Source organism: Neovison vison, chromosome 3 (assembly GCF_020171115.1).
Source record: "Neovison vison isolate M4711 chromosome 3, ASM_NN_V1, whole genome shotgun sequence".
Taxonomy (NCBI): domain Eukaryota; kingdom Metazoa; phylum Chordata; class Mammalia; order Carnivora; family Mustelidae; genus Neogale; species Neogale vison.
The window spans coordinates 56,980,705-56,997,796 of record NC_058093.1 but is presented as its reverse complement, the minus strand read 5'-3'; the positions used below and the strand labels follow the sequence as shown (position 1 = coordinate 56,997,796).

At 35.0% G+C, this 17,092-nt stretch overlaps 1 protein-coding gene across 17 annotated transcripts in view; it reads left to right on the top strand.

Moving 5' to 3' along the window:
• Nucleotides 1–17,092, top strand: part of BAZ2B (bromodomain adjacent to zinc finger domain 2B) — a 315,898-nt gene that overhangs the window by 115,723 nt on the left and 183,083 nt on the right. Inside the window, exon 1 of one of the 17 annotated variants that reach the window (XM_044242140.1) lies at nt 997–1,299. The exons of the other annotated variants lie outside the window; for them this stretch is intronic. The gene's annotated coding sequence lies outside the window, so the exon portion shown is untranslated. Of the gene's footprint in view, nt 1–996; nt 1,300–17,092 lie in introns of those variants that run through there. 17 annotated transcript variants of the gene reach the window in all.

Below are 17,092 nucleotides of genomic sequence, written 5' to 3'. Positions count from 1 at the left end.
TTAAAATTAAAGCATACTATGTTCCTAATAAGACATAGATACATGGCCTTAGAATGTATAGAATTAAGATAAATGCAGCTTTGTAGATTAAGAAAAAAATCTCCTAAATATTTTTAAAGTTGTGAATTAGTTTATCATCTTGACAGAGTATGTGTGTTTGTCTTATAACTTAGTTAATTTAAACAAACTCTCATTCAAGTATATGACAAATTTCAGAGAGGAAAAAAACAGCAATTTGGAGGGAAAAAACCTAAGGACAAGAAAACTTAGTCTTCAAACTAACAATATTTTTAAAAAGATGCTCACAAGTAAATATGTTTTTTTTATTCTTTTTTGAAATATGAGTTTTAAAGAAGCTGGGAATTGTTTAAAGTTTTGTAAACTTTTTGATTTATATAACTGAGATTGGTTTTTTTGAAGACTGCCACATAAATTATAAAGCAATATTTTTGCAGGCGCTTGCTCTGATAAAAATAGGCTTATGCTTTGACTAAAATTCAGTTTTGGCCTTTAATTATAACTCAGAAACTTCTATATACTTTCTTGAAGCAGTTGAAATTTAAACACTTTTCCTTATATTTAGCAGGTTTTTTGGACAGTTATTTTTAGTTGTTTTTTTAAAAATATATATCTTATTAGCATTGCCTCGTTTTTTACAATTTACTTGCCAGAAGTAATTTTTAAAACCTACTTAAACAGATTCGTTTTTCAAGCATTCCTCTTTATAAACTGTGTGCCTATGCATGTCAAGAATAAATCCTCCTTAAAAAAGGGAAGAAAGACAGAACTCTTTATTGTCTGTTTTGACGTTAATAACACGAAGAACGATTACTTGAGACATCAACCTTACCTGGCTTAGTTTTGTCACGTGAGCATTCACGTTTACTGGTGATCTAAGTGCTCCACCTGCCTTTCAGTTTGTTTACCAGGAAATCAAGATGTGTAAACTGCAGGAAGTACTATTTGACCCTCTCCGACAGTATCTCATTACAATAATTGCTAATCTCTGAATAAGACAGCCATGTTTTGTGAGTAACTGAGAGAGAGAGGTTGTGTTAGGTAGATTTTAGGTGTTTCAACAAATAGAGCTTTGTAAATTCTTACTTGGATTATGTTTTCATGATAGCTTTTGATAAAAGACATGTGGTGACCTTTGGGGTCAGCAAAGCTAGGACACAATAGTAGGTATTCTTTCATTCCTTTTAACCGAAAAATATCACGGCTTGTTGTTTTGGAGTGCTGTCACTGCTCTGAATCGAAAGGATAATGGCTACTTCCTGATTAAACCCACTCTCCACAGTAAGCTGTTAATGTTATACTGTATGTCTTTTTCTCTTGTAAATGCAATAGTATTTGGTGTTTTCTTTACTTTTTATCATTGTCTTTTCATAGATAATTGTGTTCTAAATATATCCTGAAGTTTAAGTTTACAATTAGAGTAGAAACTACTGTTTTAAGTTTGGAGAATTTTTTTTAATGCAAAGTATTTCTGTTTGGTAGCTACCATCTCATACACTCATTGTAGATTTTGGTTAAAGAAATTGGCTTTTAAAAAAGACATTGAAATGATAAATTATATTAAACTGTCACTTTCTTGGCACTGTAAGGAAAATTTTAAAAAAATAACTTATGTGGTAAATCAGATTATTTTTTTCAGGGAATAAAATAATTTATTTGGATGAAGTAATTTTGGTTTGTTTAATAAATTTCACAAATCTATTTAGGTTTGTCATAATTATTGTTGCTAGTTGTTTTAATTATTAAATTAAATTATTGTTCTTAAATTACTTAAAGAGATCCTTGTGATGTAAAAACAGCATTAAGTACTTGGAATATAAGAAGGGAATAATGAGGTTCTTAGTTTTAATCCTAAAGCTGGCAGTCACTCCATCTGTGGTCTTGGGACAATCATTTAAACTGCTTACCTCAGTTTTCTTGTCTGCTATACATATGAGTGTTAAGTAAAATGTGTATGTTTGTTAATTTCTTTATGTTAGTACAAACTATAAAGAAAATTAGTTTTCACAAGTATTTTATAAAATGGAGAACTGTCTCTGGAGATAGAGGAGGAAAACATTCAGGAGTCACAGTAGGCAGGGAAATGATAGAAAAATTCTTTTTATTACAATAGAAAAAATACTTTTATTATAAAATAAGAGAAAACAGGATTTAAAATAAACCCTATATAATTGGCCTTTTAATTGGGACAGAACTGTGAGTTGTGCTCAGTTCTTAATATAACATTACCAAAAGATTATACTTTTTGTTGAATACATGACTGAAATTAAAAGTGAAAAGCTTGGAGGTGATTTAGTAAAGAGTCACACATGTAATAAAATCTTTTTCTCAAAAGTCTTATTTCTGGATGTAAGATTATTCAGAGCAGAGGGAAGAATGTCTGTATATATTGAAGACCTGTAGGTGTAGTTCATCTAAACAGTAAGATGTTTGATCTTTAAACTTTAATATGAGGTATCCTGGCAATATAAAAAAAAAATATTATGAAATTATTAAACATTGGAGGCAGTTACCAAAGATAGTTTTAGAACCTAACATCCAGAAATATTTAAAAATATTCTGGAATAATGTAAATATAATTTTCCTTTTATTGAGAGAGTTAAGTTACCTTCTTTTGCAAAATGATTATCAAAATTATTTTTGGTAACAATTTTTAGTATAAATCCTTGGTGCTTTTTAGGAGATTTTAAAGATTATGTTTAGTGAATATTTTAGCTTAGTCAAGTTATTGAGGTAAGACTTAGAGTAGTGGTGCTATTTAATTTGTAATAACAAATAATAGATGGCAATTATTGATTGTTCAATATATAACAATCACTGGCCTAATTCTCTTGTAGGAGATACAAACTTTTACTTTTACCCTTTTACAGTTCTTTGTGGTTAGGTCTGAGAATTATATAAAAAAAGGTAGATCAACAGGAGAAAGCAAACAAATTTATTTAAAGAAGTTTTGTGTGACATAGGAGTCTGCATAAGGAAGGAAGACCCAAAGAAATGGCAAAACCTAGTTGTTTTCTATTAAGCTGAACAAAGAGAGGCAGTTGTGGGAAAGTAGCCATGTGCAGAGGCTAAAAGGAGAGAATTATTTTTAACAAAGTCTGTCTAGAATTATCTCAGTCTCAACTTTTGTCCTTGGTGGTAAGAATGTTACTTTTCTTCTGGTATAGGAGGACGTCTTTCATACAGGAATTACATTTTTTGCTTCTAAGAACAAGAAGGAAGGTCAGAATGTTTTGCTTGTATTTGTTGTTTTTCAAGTGCCTTTACCTCAAAATAGTATGCTAGAGTGGCACATTCTGAATCCTTCACTGTTACCTGCATTTTATTTTCGTGATAATCACATGAGGTTCAGATAACATCATTACTCATCTTATCAGTTTTCACTGATAAGGAAATAGTTGTAAGGAACTTAAATAATTTCAACGGTGTTCTTATAAGTGCCAGACCCAGGGGTGCCTGGGTGGCTCATTGGGTTAAAGCCTCTGCCTTCAGCTCAGGTCATGATCCCAGGATCCTGGAATCGAGCCTCACGTCGGGTTTTCAGCTAGGCATGGAGCCTGCTTCCTCCTCTCTCTGCCTGCCTCTCTGCCTACTTGTGATCTCTGTTTGTCAAATAAATAAATAAAATCTTTAAAAAAAAAAAAAGTGCCAGACCCGGACCAAACACACTAACAGAATCCAGAATCCAGAACTCAGTCTTCAGTGTCATGCCTTTAAGCATTGTATTTATATCTTGGAGATAATAAAGTTGCTTACACCTTGATTTAGATAGTTTTATTTTTTTTTCATCAATTTATTAAATAATGCAGAGTACTTACTAGGTGTCAGGTCTTGTAAGGAAGTACCAGCACTATTAATGGAAAATAAAATTCCTTGTTTCAAGAAACTTATGATTTAGTTGAAAAGACAGAAAATTAGGAGGTTCTTTAGTACCGTTGATAACTGATACTGTAGTGGTCAGTGCAGGATGCTGAAGGCAACACAGGAAGTATCTAATGTATTCTTTTATTCACATATTTATTTGCATTTTTGGTGCTATTGTAGATACATGGGATATATCAGCAAATAAAACTTTTAAAGCTCACTACTCTTGTGGAATGTATGTTGGAGATGCAGATAAGCATGATAATGTGTATGGTACATTTGAAGTTGGCAAGTTTCATGAAGGATAGAAAAAGTAAAGCAGAATAAGAAGGCTATGGTGGTGGTGGGTTGCAGAGGTTGCGGAAGGGATACAGAGAAGGTGATATTTGAGGAAAGACCAAGAAATTGGTTAGCTTTCCAAGAAATTGGTTGGAATTTTTGGGGAAGAGACTTCCAGGCAGAGAGGTCTTGAGGCAGGAGCATACCTGGCATGTTCAGAGTAGTGGAGAGAGACCAGTGTGAATGGAACAGAGTGAGAGAGATGGGAGGCTAGAGAAGGTATTGACAGAGGTAATGGGTAGTAGAGTCAGATCATGTAGGGCTTTACAGACCTTTATTGTGGCTTCAAGGAACCATTGTAGGGCTGTCAGTAAATCTGGTTTGTATGCTTTTAAAGGATCACTCCAGTTGCTGTGTTGAGAATAGACTACATAGGGAGGCATTGACCGTTAGTTAGAAGGCTCATAGAACAATCTGAGTGACTGATGTTTGATAGCAGTCAAATTCTGGATTCTGTTTTTAGGGTAGAACCAAAAAAGTCTTTTGATGGATTAGATGTGGGTTATGAGAGAAAGAAAAGACAAAATGACTCTAAGGTTTTGGCTGAGAAACTGGGAACAATGGTTTTGCCTTTGGCTGTGAGATGGGAAGCTATTTAGATGGAGAAACTTCGGGATAGAAATGGGCAATCAGGACTTTGGTTTTGGATGTGGTAGACTTTTAAGTGTCTGGTAGAGACATACTAAGTACAAGAGATTGGGAGAAGGCTTTCCAGAGGAGATGCCATCTAAATTGAGGCTGAAAAATGAATTGGATTTACCTGGTCCAAGAGGTGCCTTATGATGAGATTCAAGAGCATTCATTTTCTACTTTACGTCTTTACAAACTACAGAGTAACAGCTAAACATCCAAAAAGTTATAATATTCTTAAAAGTAATGAAATCATTTATTTCAAAGAACAATTTATTTTAGATAGTAAAATTTTCAGAATATGTCAATGGCTACTATATTAATGAGTTGTATGGGTGCCATTACAGATGTTGATTCTCACCATAGTGCCGTAAGATAAATATTCCCATTTTCACTTGGAGAAACTGAGTCGAACTGAGTCGTAGGCAGATTAAAAATTGCCCAAGGTCATTGATAAATTTAGTGATGGGTCTGTATTCAAATCTAAATCTTTAGATTCAATTGAGTATTCTCATTATTTTAAAAGTATATGATATATTAAACTTTGTAAAACTTTAAACTTCTGGTTAAGGTCTCAGGGAATTGTCTTTTTTTGTCATCCTTGTAGTACTATAGTGATACCCTTGGGACATAAGGCTATAGATTCTCCATCATGGAGTTAAGCCATTTGTCAGGTTTTTATTTTAATGTCTGCACAACTTTTGTACAGTGACCTACTACAGACAGTCCCTCCACTCTTAGCCCTATCCCTGTGCCTAGAGCTTAATACGTGCTTAGAAAATTATAGCTGCTCTCATCATCATCTTTATCCCTCTTTCTAATATGCTCTGACCTTGGGAATCACAGTCCATGGTTGTTGGAGTCATGTGTAAATTATAAAACCTCAGAGATTAAGGGCATGAGGACTTTTTAATTAATAAAGAATGAATTTAACTCATGTATTTATCTGATGGAAACCCATTTTTGCTTCTTTCCCTTTATTGGCTGTTTTCTGGGGAAGTGCATTTGATAAATAGCTGTGTTTCTGACTAGAAAAGCAATCTTCCCTGAGATGTCAGTGGATATTTTCACTGTAAAAGTGAATATAAGTCATTCTACTTCAGTAGGGAATAGAAACATAGTTGTTCATTGAAACAGATTTACTTTTGAGGTAATGATCCTATATTTTAAAAACTTAAACATTTGCCTTTAGATGAATTTATATAATTTATGATCTGTTTTTAAAACACACTGAAGAGAAGGTCATTCAGACATTCTGCAGGAAAGAAATATTTTAATAAAAGCATTTTGCACATTTTTAAAAGTACCAATTAAAAGCAAAACAAAACAAAACTCCACTGTGGATTAAAATAGACTATAAACCTAACAGGTTATTTTAAGCATATATTAAGGCCCTAAGTATTTACCTAGTCTTTATATTTCTGTTGTGTAACTATATGGCTTTTTTCCAAGTGCACTATTTTTTCAAAGGAACAAAAGTAAATAAATACTTATTTTTCCCATTTCTTTTTCTAACATCTTCCTTTTCTTTCATTTTATACCCCCAAATACCTATGTAAAATTTATTTTAAGACCACTATAATTATTAAATGAGATTTTTCAATAAACAAAAATTTTGGTTGGCTGTTGTAACTTTATTATTTGTATAATCTCATATTTTAGTTAATTCTATTTAGGATTAGAAGTGTCTATCCTGGGACGCCTGGGTGGCTCAGTTGGTTGGACGACTGCCTTCGGCTCAGGGCGTGATCCTGGAGTCCCGGGATCGAGTCCCACATCAGGCTCCCAGCTCCATGGGGAGTCTGCTTTGCTTTCTGACCTTCTCCTCGCTCATGCTCTCTCTCACTGTCTCTCTCTCTCAAATAAATAAATAAAAAATCTTTAAAAAAAAAAAAAAAAGAAGTGTCTATCCTAAACATATCTACTTAGGCATAAAAAATACTAGTATATATGTTAAATGTTTGTATATTCTTTGCCTATTTTGTTTTTGTTTTTGGACAGTGTCTTTAATTCATTTTGGGGAAAAAAGAAAAATGGCCAGTCAGAAATTTTTCTCTGAAAATATCCTACTTTGTTTAATAATTATACTGAATTAAATCTATTACATCCTTGAGTAATTGTAGATTGCCCAGGGAATGAGTATGCTGATTTTTTTTTTTTAAGATTTTATTTATTTATTTGACAGAGAGAGAGAGAGATCTCAAGTAGGCAGAGAGGCAGGCAGAGGAGTGGGGGGAAGCAGCTCCCTCTCAGCTCCCTGCTTAGCAGAAAGCCCAATATAGGGCTCGATCCCAGGACCCAGAGATCATGACCTGTGCTGAAGGCAGAGGATCAACCCACTGAGCCACCCAGGCGCCCCTGATTATTTTTTTGAGACTGCTTTCTCTTAACATTTGTTACTGAAGTTTTTACTCTATGTATTTGTGCAAGTGTAATACTGAATTATTTTTGGAACATTTGAAGATGGCAGGAAGCTACTGGGTCCTCTTGACAATCTGAGCTGCTACTCATCTTGTGTGGTAAACAAAGTACAAACAAATATTAAATATAGAGCTTTAGCTGATAATATGAGCAAGTAATCTTGTTTTATCAACAAAGCATAATCAAATATGAAATGTGTAGCAGTAATTAAAAAACACTAACAATGCCAAAAGGAGGGTAAGATTAATCACGGAATAATTTAAACCAGTACAATTTGAGAATAAGAGAAGAGTCACTAGGATGACCAGGGAAAGCTGGAAAGAAGGAAAAAAAGACTTAAACTTCAAGCATGTAAGAAAGACTTCAAATATTAATTTTTATAACATGTTTACTGACATATTTCACAGACTACAAGTTATAATTCACCCATTTAAAGTATATAATCCAATGTATTCTACATTATTAAGTTTTTTAAGTTGTGAAAGAATATATAACAGAGAACTTGCCATTTTAACTTTTTTTTCTTTATTTTTAAAGATCTTATTTATTTATTTGACAGAGAGAGAGAGAGTGAGAGCGAGCACAAGCTTGGGGAGCAGAAGAAGGAGAGGGAAAAGCAAGCTCCCCACTGAGCAGGGAGCCTGATGTGGGACTTGATCCCAGGACCCTGGGATCATGACCTGAGCCAAAGGCAGATGCTTAATGGACTGAGTCACCCAGGCACCCCTTAACTGTTTTCTTTAAAAAGATTATTTAAGATAGAGCATGTGCTGGGGCATGAACAGAGGGAAGGGCAAAGGAAGGGAGAGAATCTCAAGCATACTCCCTGCTGAGTGTAGAGCCTTCTGCAACCCTGAGATCGTGACCTGAGCAGAAATCAAGAGTCAGTTGCTTAACTGAAACTTAACTGAAAATGAAGGCACCACTTCAGTTTAACCATTTATTGGCATTAATTACATTTACAGTGTTGTGCAACAGTCACTACTCTTTATTTCCAAAACTTTTCATCACCCAAAACAGAGCTCTCTAACCATTAAGCACTAATTCTCCATTCCCTTTTTTCCCCAGCTCCTGGTTAACTTGAATCTGTTCTCTTTCCACATCAGTTTGTCTACTCTAGATAACCCCTTTAAGTGAAATCATATAATAATTGTCCTTTTGGGGGCGCCTGGGTGGCTCAGTGGGTTAAAGCCTCTGCCTTCAGCTCAGGTCATGATCCCAGGGTCCTAGGATCGAGCCCTGCATCGGGCTCTCTGCTTGGTGGGGAGCCTGCTTCCTCCTCTCTCTCTGCCTGCCTCTCTGCCTTCTTGTGATCTCTGCCTGTCAAATAAAATCTTAAAAAAAAAAAAAATTGTCCTTTTGTATCAGGGTTATTTCACTTACTATGTTTCAAGTTTCATCTATGTTATAGCAGGTATCGGAATTTCATTGCTCTTTAGGACTCAGTAATATTCCATTATCTATCTATCACAAATATGACAAATATATGTAGGTATGTATATATCTCATTTCTTGATGGATTTTTAAATGTACAAATATCTGTTCAAGAGAGTGCTTTCAATTCTTTTCAGTGTATATATGCACCTTGGAGCGAAATTTGCTAGGTCATATGGTAATTTTATGTTTAGCTTTTTGAGGAACTGCCAATATGTTTTCTATAGTGACTACACCAAGCATTAACTTTTACTCTATCATATTGTAGAGTATATAAAAGATTACACTGAATGAATACTGGCTTCAGCACATAACAGACACTTTAAAGATTTAATTTCTTTATTTGTGAGAGAGAGCATGAGAAAGTATGAGCACGGGAAGCTTCAAAGGGAGAGGGAGAATCTGACATCCCCCTGAGCAGTGAGCCCGATGTAGGTCTCGATCCCAGGACCCTGAGATCATAGCCTGAGACAAAGGTAGATGCTTAATGGATTGAGCGCCCCCCGGCACTCCACATATACTTTTTTAAAAGGAAAAAAGAGAAGGGAAACATTTATGTATGAAAAACCACCTCTTAAAGTTAACTTTAATAAAAGAATTAAGTCTTCTGGTTGCATGTAATTCCAATTTTGCTGTAATATTTTATAGAACATGGTCATTGAATTTGTTTCTCAGTTCCTAAGAATCTATTGTGAAAGGATAAGTATGGACATTTCCACAAATAATTAGTATAATTTTAGTGTAATTCTGTCCAATATTCAGATTTTTTTGGTTGCCTTTTTCACATTATAAAGTAAAATCACTCTTTTTTATATCTAACTGGAAAATACTTCCAATACACATTTTTTAGTCATTTTATATTAACTTACTTCATTTATGTTAAGATTTTGTATTTTAAGTCTTGAGAGAGAAGACTAGTGGCGTTTCAGTAGACATTTTTGAGATGACTCTTAAAAGTATAAATTCTGGAATTCACTATGAGTTAGCAGAACAGTGTTTACCTGTATTTTTTAGATCAATGAGGGACCATTAAGCCAAAAGATAGGCTTATTTCTTTCCCTGGCTGGATTAACCCAGGAAAATGGGAAGCATTATTGGAATAGGGAAACTTCTTGACCTAATTACAAATGTCCCTAGGAAGTATATATAATATAAAAAGTACATAAACAATAATGAATTACACTTGCATTGGGGTACCTGGGTGGCTCAGTGGGTTAAAGCCTCTGCCTTCGGCTCAGGTCATGATCCCAGGGTCCTGGGATCTAGCCCCGCATTGGGCTCTCTGCTTCACAGGGAGCCTGCTTCCTCCTCTCTCTCTGCCTGCCTCTCTACCTACTTGTGATTTCTGTCTGTCAAATAAATAAATAAAATCTTTAAAAAGAAATAATGAATTATACTTGTGGATTCAATATGGCAATAGTAATAACAGATATAATTGGTCACCTTAATAAGAATATTGTTTTAGGACATCGGAGAAGTAATTTCTGAAAATGAAAGAAGACTAATCAGAAGCTTTCTTTAAATTTCTCATCAAAGGTGGGGGACACCCGGGTGGCTCAGTCTGTTGTGTCCAGCTCTTGACTGTGGCTCAGGTTATGATCTCAGGGTCATGAAAGCAAGCCCCAGGGTAGGCTCTAGGCTCAGCAGGGAGTCTGCTTGAGAATCTACCCCCCCATTCCCACTTATTGAGTCTTCCCACACATAAGTAGGAACTGAGAATGAGATTACAGGGTCTCTAAAACTTCAATAAAGGTTAAGCCTGGAGAAAGCTTTTACGTAAAAAAGTTTCCACTTGGTTAAAACCGAGAAGACAATACTTAATTGAGCATAGAACTGTGGTTGATTTAAATACTTTGATAAGCTACTGAAAATTAAATAATTAGATAAAATATTTTAAATGTTGTGACATTGCTAAGCTGGTAAGGAAGTAAAGAATTTAAAAGATCAAAAACTAAGTGAAGCAGAAAATTTAAAGATTAGAAGGAGATATTGTTAAAATGCCCATAGTATTCAAAGTGGTCTATAGATTCAGTGTCATTGCTATTAAAATCTCAATGGTGCTTTTTACAGAAATAGAAAAAAAAATTCTAAAATTCATATGGAACCATAAATGATCCAAATACAAAAACAAATCTGTAGAAAGAAGAACAAAGCTGGAGGCATCACATTTCCTGATTTCAAAGTATCCGATGAATGGATAAAGCCATAGTAATCAAAACAGTATAGTACTGGAATAAAGACAAACATATAGACCAATGAAACAGAACAGAGAGCCCAGAAATAAATCCATACATATATAGTCAACTGATCTTTGAAATGGGTGCCAAGAGTACACAGTAAGGAAAAGCTAGTCTGTTCAGTAAGTGGTAATGGGAAAACTTCATATCCATATGCAAAAGAATGAAATTAGACCCTTATTTTACACTATACACAAAAACCAACCAAAATGGATTAAAGAGTTAAATGTAAGACCTGAGGCTGTAAAACTCCCAGAATAAAGCCTAGGGGAAAGACTTCATAACATTGATCTTGGTTTTGATTATTACAGATATGTCACCAAAAGTATAGGCAACATACACAAAAATAAGTGAGTAAGACTATATCATGTTAAGAATCTTCTGCACAGCAAAGGAACAGCAAAGTGAAAAGGCAATATATGGAATGGGAGAAAATACTTGCAAACCATGTATCTGATAACGGGTTTATCTTTAAAATATATAGGTGACCCTTGAACAACATAGGTTTGAGGTGTGTGGGTCCATTTACACATGGATTTTTTTTTCAATCAATACAGTGCAGCATTGTAAATGTATGTTTTCTTCCTAATATTTTCTTCTATCTTGCTTTAAGACTACAGTATATAATACATAAAATACACAAAATGTTTTTTAATCAACTGTATTATTGGTTAGGCTTTTGACCAAGAGTACGCTATTAGTAGTTAAGTTTTTGGGTAGTCAAAAGTTATATGTAGATTTTTTTACTGCATGGAGGGTCAGTGCCCCTTACTTTCACGTTTTTTTTTTTAAGATTTTATTTATTTATTTGACAGAGATCACAAGTAGGCAGAGAGAGAGAGAGAGAGAGGAGGAAGCAGGCTCCCTGTGGAGGAGAGAGCCCGATGTGGGGCTCGATCCCAGGACCCTGGGATCATGACCTGAGCTGAAGGCAGAGGCTTTAACCAACTGAGCCACCCACGCGCCCCCCCTTACTTTCCTGTTGTTCAAAGGTCAACTCTATAAGGAACGCTTAAAATTCAATAGCAAGAAACTAATAACCTGATTTTAAAAGGGACTAAGGACTTGCATAGACATTACTCCAAACAAGACATGAAAACAGCCTACACTTATATGAAAAGATGCTCAGCATCACTAATCAGAGAAATATAAATCATATCACTCTACACCTTTCAGGATGGCTACTATCAAAAAACAAAAGACAGGTGTTTGCTAACATGTGAGGAATTTGGAACCCTTACACACTGTAGGAATATAAAATGATGCAGCCACTATGGAAGATAGTATAGACATAACTCAAGAAGTTAAATATAGAATTACCGTATGTTCTAGCAATCCCACTTCTGGGTATTTATCCAAAAAAATTCAAATCAGGGTCTTGAAGACATATTACTGCTCCTATGGTTTATTAGACACTATTCACGATAGCCAAGATGTGGAAACTTCCTAAATAGTCATCAACAGATAAATGGATAAAGAAAATAGTTACATGAATATAATGGGATATGGTTCAGCCTTAAAAAGATGGAAATTCTGCAGTATATGAGAACATAAATGAAACTTGAGAACATTATGCTAAGTCAAATAAGTCAGTTGCAGACAAATGCTGCATGATCCCATTTAAGTAAGGTATCTAAAATAGTCAAATTTATAGAATTAAAGAGTGTAATGATTGTTGCCAGGAAGTGAAAGGAAGAAGAAATGGGAAACTACTAATCAATGGGTGTAAAGCATCAGTTAAGCAATATGAATAAGCTCTAGAGGTCTGCTCTATGGCCTCGTGCCAATAGTCAACAATAATGTAGTGTACACTTAAAAAAATTGTTAAGGAGGCAGATTTCAGGTGCCTGCTTGGCTTAGTCTGTAGAATGGGCAACTGTTGATCTCAGGGTCATGAGTTCAAGCCTCAGGTTGGGTGTGGAGTCTCCTTAATTTAAAAAGAAAGGAAGGTGGATTTCATATTAAGTATTCTTATGACCATAAAATAAAAATTAAATTTAAAGAGGGTAGAAAAAAATACCAGAGTCAGCTTTCCTTTCAAAGGTATCCGCTAAAACTAGTGATTGGAAAGTATTTTTTTTTAGGTTGTGTAATCCATAGAAATCAAATGTATCTTGCTTTATTTCTAATTCAAAATATCTCTACTTCCAGTTAGAAACAATATGGCCCCTTTTAACCTCACTTTTTCAAAGTTTTAAGGTTGTTTTTTTTTTTTTTTAAGATTTTCTTTGAGAGAAAGAGAAAGAGAGAGAGAGAGCCTGAACCATGGGGAGGACAGAGGGAAAGAGAGAAGCAGACTCTCCACTGAGCAGGGACCCCCAGACGTGGGGCTGGATCTCAAAACCCTGGGATCATGACCTAGCTGAAGGCAGACGCTTAACTGACAGAGCCACCCAGGTGCCCCTTAAGTTTCTTTTAAAAGTATTTATAACTTTAGGGATGCCTGTGTGGCTCCATCAGTTAAGTACCTGTCTTCGGCTCAGGTCATGATTCCAGGGTGCCAATGGAGTGCCGCATCAGGATCTCTGCTTAGCGGAGAACTGGCTTCTCCCTCCGCCTGTTGCTCGCCCTGCTTGTGCTCGCATTCATTCTGTCTCTCTCTGTCTCTGACAAGTAAATAAATAGAATCTTAAAAAAAATTTTTTAAATAAATAAAAGTATTTGTACGTTTAGTATAACTAATTATCTTTCATCCATTCTCATTTTTCTTCAATTATTTTACTATTTAATTTAGAAGATTACTTATCACATGGTAGGAAGCACAAGTGAATCCTAGATCTAATTTTATTGCCAGTATCTTAGTATACTGATATACTGATCTACTGGATTAAGTGGTGTTTAAGGTATGCTTGTGCCAACACTGGCCTTTTCCAGTATATTGCCAGATGTGGACGAACTTGACAGCTGGAGGTATCTTTGTTTGCCTGTTCTTCCCAGGTCTTCCTTTTTATCTTCTAAGATTGTCTAGAATTTCTTTTATCACTTTACTCTATTGTAGTGAATTTCATTACTGATTCAGCATTGATCTGTTGCCTAATAAATTTTCTTTAGATTTCTTAGCAGATTTCTCCAGGTTTTAGATTTCTTTAATATGTCAGGCTACATTTTGGAAGCGAACCTCTTTTGTGTGTATGTGTGTGTGTGTGTGTGTGTGTGTGTGTGTGTCCTTGGTAACATTGAGATCTCCTTTGCTGCCATTGAGACTTTCTTTGATGGCCATCTACCATCTTTCAGAAGGTCTTCTTTTCTTATTATTCCAGACTCTATTTGAGGGCCTCATGAATCTTTAATTTTTATTACCATAACTTAGTTACATTATTATGGACACCACTACTTCTCTGTTGGCTTGTCCTGTAAGATATTATACCTGATATCGAGCAGGTGGGTTGTGTGTGAGTGATGGATTATTTATCATTCCTACTAATAGTGCCATTGTTGGACTCCTTGCTCTTTGGTATTTTATCTTAATTGTTAAATTCTTTCCCTTTATTATTTTTTCCTTTTCCTTTTCTTATCTTCCTTATATCCTAGAACACAACTTAGTGAGGGTGGAAGTGGACTCTTAGTTATTTATCTTTGACACCAAAAGTAAAATATTCAGGGTGTCAAAAATTAGAAAAAAGGAGACCAAGACATTGGTGGTAATGATGTTTTCCTTGCTGGCCCTATGTTATAATAGATATACAGTTTCTGAAAGGCAGGTCCTCTTTTCTGAGCTGCAGCCTAAGTATTAAAAGTATTCTTCAAGGTTTGGGGTGTTTCTTCAACCAGGCCTACTTGCGTATTTTTGTGGGATTATTGCCCAAGTTCCAGAAGATTCCATCAAATAATAGCTAATAGGAATCTTCATTATTCCTCTCTGAAAGCTTTTCTGAAGTCTTTATTTCCTAAGTAGGATCAGTTTGTTCTAATCTGTTTATTTTATTAACCATTCTTTAGACATGATATTGAAGCTGAACTCTGGATATTTGGTCATCCAGTGCAGCATATTACAATTCGAATATCCTGAACAGCTGGGGTGATAGGTTCCGTTGCTGTGTCTACTTCTGCTGTCATCATGCTAGCTCCCTCTTTTGGGGGCCAAAGATAAATAATTGAGAGTATTGAGTCCATTTCTACCCTCAGTAATGTAGAGCCTCAAGAAGTGATAGATCTTGATAAGTGTTACCTGGTAAGGGATTCATGGCTGCCTGGAGAGCCTTACCCAAGTAGTCACATGTCCTCATCGAAACTTTTTTGGAGGTATGACAGTCTTGTAATTCCTCCTTCCTTTTAGTATGCCTACTGTATATGTAAACCTTGGTTTAAACGTTCTACAACCTACAGCAGCCCTTATAAGAGTCCTTATAAGAGTTCTTTGGGAAGAGACAGAAGTCTCTTAGAAAGTAAAGATATTTGGTTCAGATTTCTCTGTCCCTGTGTTGACAGGAGGATGACTATAAGTTCTCACACCTGTTCTTGTTAACAACCACCTTGAATGCTCACTTGGGCACAAGATAGTCTGTATGCATGTATATGCATGTATAACCTATTCAGATCCTTCATTAACAATTGTTTTTCAAGTTGCTAGTTGCCTGTTCTAGTGTATAGAAGCTCTTTTTACATTTAGCTGTTTATTACTTGTATGAATTTGTCTATGTGATTTATTAATTTTCCCATCTAACTTTTGGACCTTAAGATTAATTCTGTTTTCTTCCCATTCTCTCATGGGATCTTCTCATCCAGGGTGTCTATGGATTTTCCTACTTTTCTTGTACTTGTCTTAATCCCTCCTACCACTGCAGTCTTTTTCTTTTCATTTTAATTACTCTTATAGCATCCTTAATAATATATACCAGGCCAAAAGTGCCGTGAGCACTAGTTGATTATTATTTTCATTTGAACCTCAAAATCGATAGAATTTAGCAATGTTGAACTTTTTAAAGCACTATGACAATGGATTTCAATTCTGGTTGCCCATTAAAATCTCCCAGAGAGCTTTCCAAAACTTTTAATATATAGCCCCCATCCCCGGAGACTCTGATATAACTGGTCTGAAGTTGGACCTTGACATAAGTATATGTATTTTTAAGATCCCCAGGTGTTTCTAATATACAACCAGGGTGAGAATCATTGCATTAAAGGAAGTCTAGGTAAAATTCTTAAGTAGCAAAGAATTCATTTAATAGTAAATATTTGAAAACCTAGTAAGTGAAGGCACTGTGCTGAAATTCTCTTCTACTGTGAAACAAATTATTTTTGTTGGTCAGATTTTCTCAAAGTGGATGAGAACTTCCTTTTATTGTGGGCTTACTACTTTTACCTAAGGTATTGAGGATACCTTAGGATATTGTCTAAATCATTTTCATAATGTTACTCCTCTCCATCAATATTCAAAGTAAATTGATTGTGATTATATACAAAACATGTAGCTTTATAAATCAAATTCTGTTTACTAAGGCAGATTTTGAAACAATTGTTTTCTGCATTTTTGTTTAAAATATATGCTACATATACAGATTGAGTAGCAGAACCAAATTAATTCACATGAAATTTTGTTAGAAGAATGTTCTGAATTTGCACTTTAATGTATTTATGGATAATATTTTATATTTATATAAAAATTATTCTACTGTATAAGCAGAGTGGTATCTCATTTATCTGTCTTCAGTGGGACTCTAATATATGTCTTAAGAGAGATGTTTAGTTTGAGACCCTTAAACCGAGTGTGACTGAACTGACCTCAGGTCTTGCTATGTTTTAAGTAAAATAAAATTAGCTAACACAAGGAAACTAGTAACCCTAACTCCTTTCCTGTAATGAATTTAGGAAGTTTGATATAAATACTGGAAAAGAGTTGATTGGCAAAAAATGTATCACTAGAATGGCAAGTTAAATTTTTAGGTTTCAACAGTTTATTAAAATGAAAAGAAGGGATGCCTGCATGGCTTGGGTGGTTAAGCTTCTGCCTTTGGCTCAGGTCGTGATCTCCAGGTCCTGGAATTGAGCCCTGTGTTGGACTCCCAGCGCAGCAGGATGTCTGTTTCTCCCTCTGCCTCTCCCCTTGCTTGTGCTCTGTGTGTGTGTGTGTGTGTGTGTGTGTGTATGTCTCTCTAATGAATAAAGTCTTTTTTTTTTTTTTTTAAAGAAATGAAGAGGCCAAAGTACCA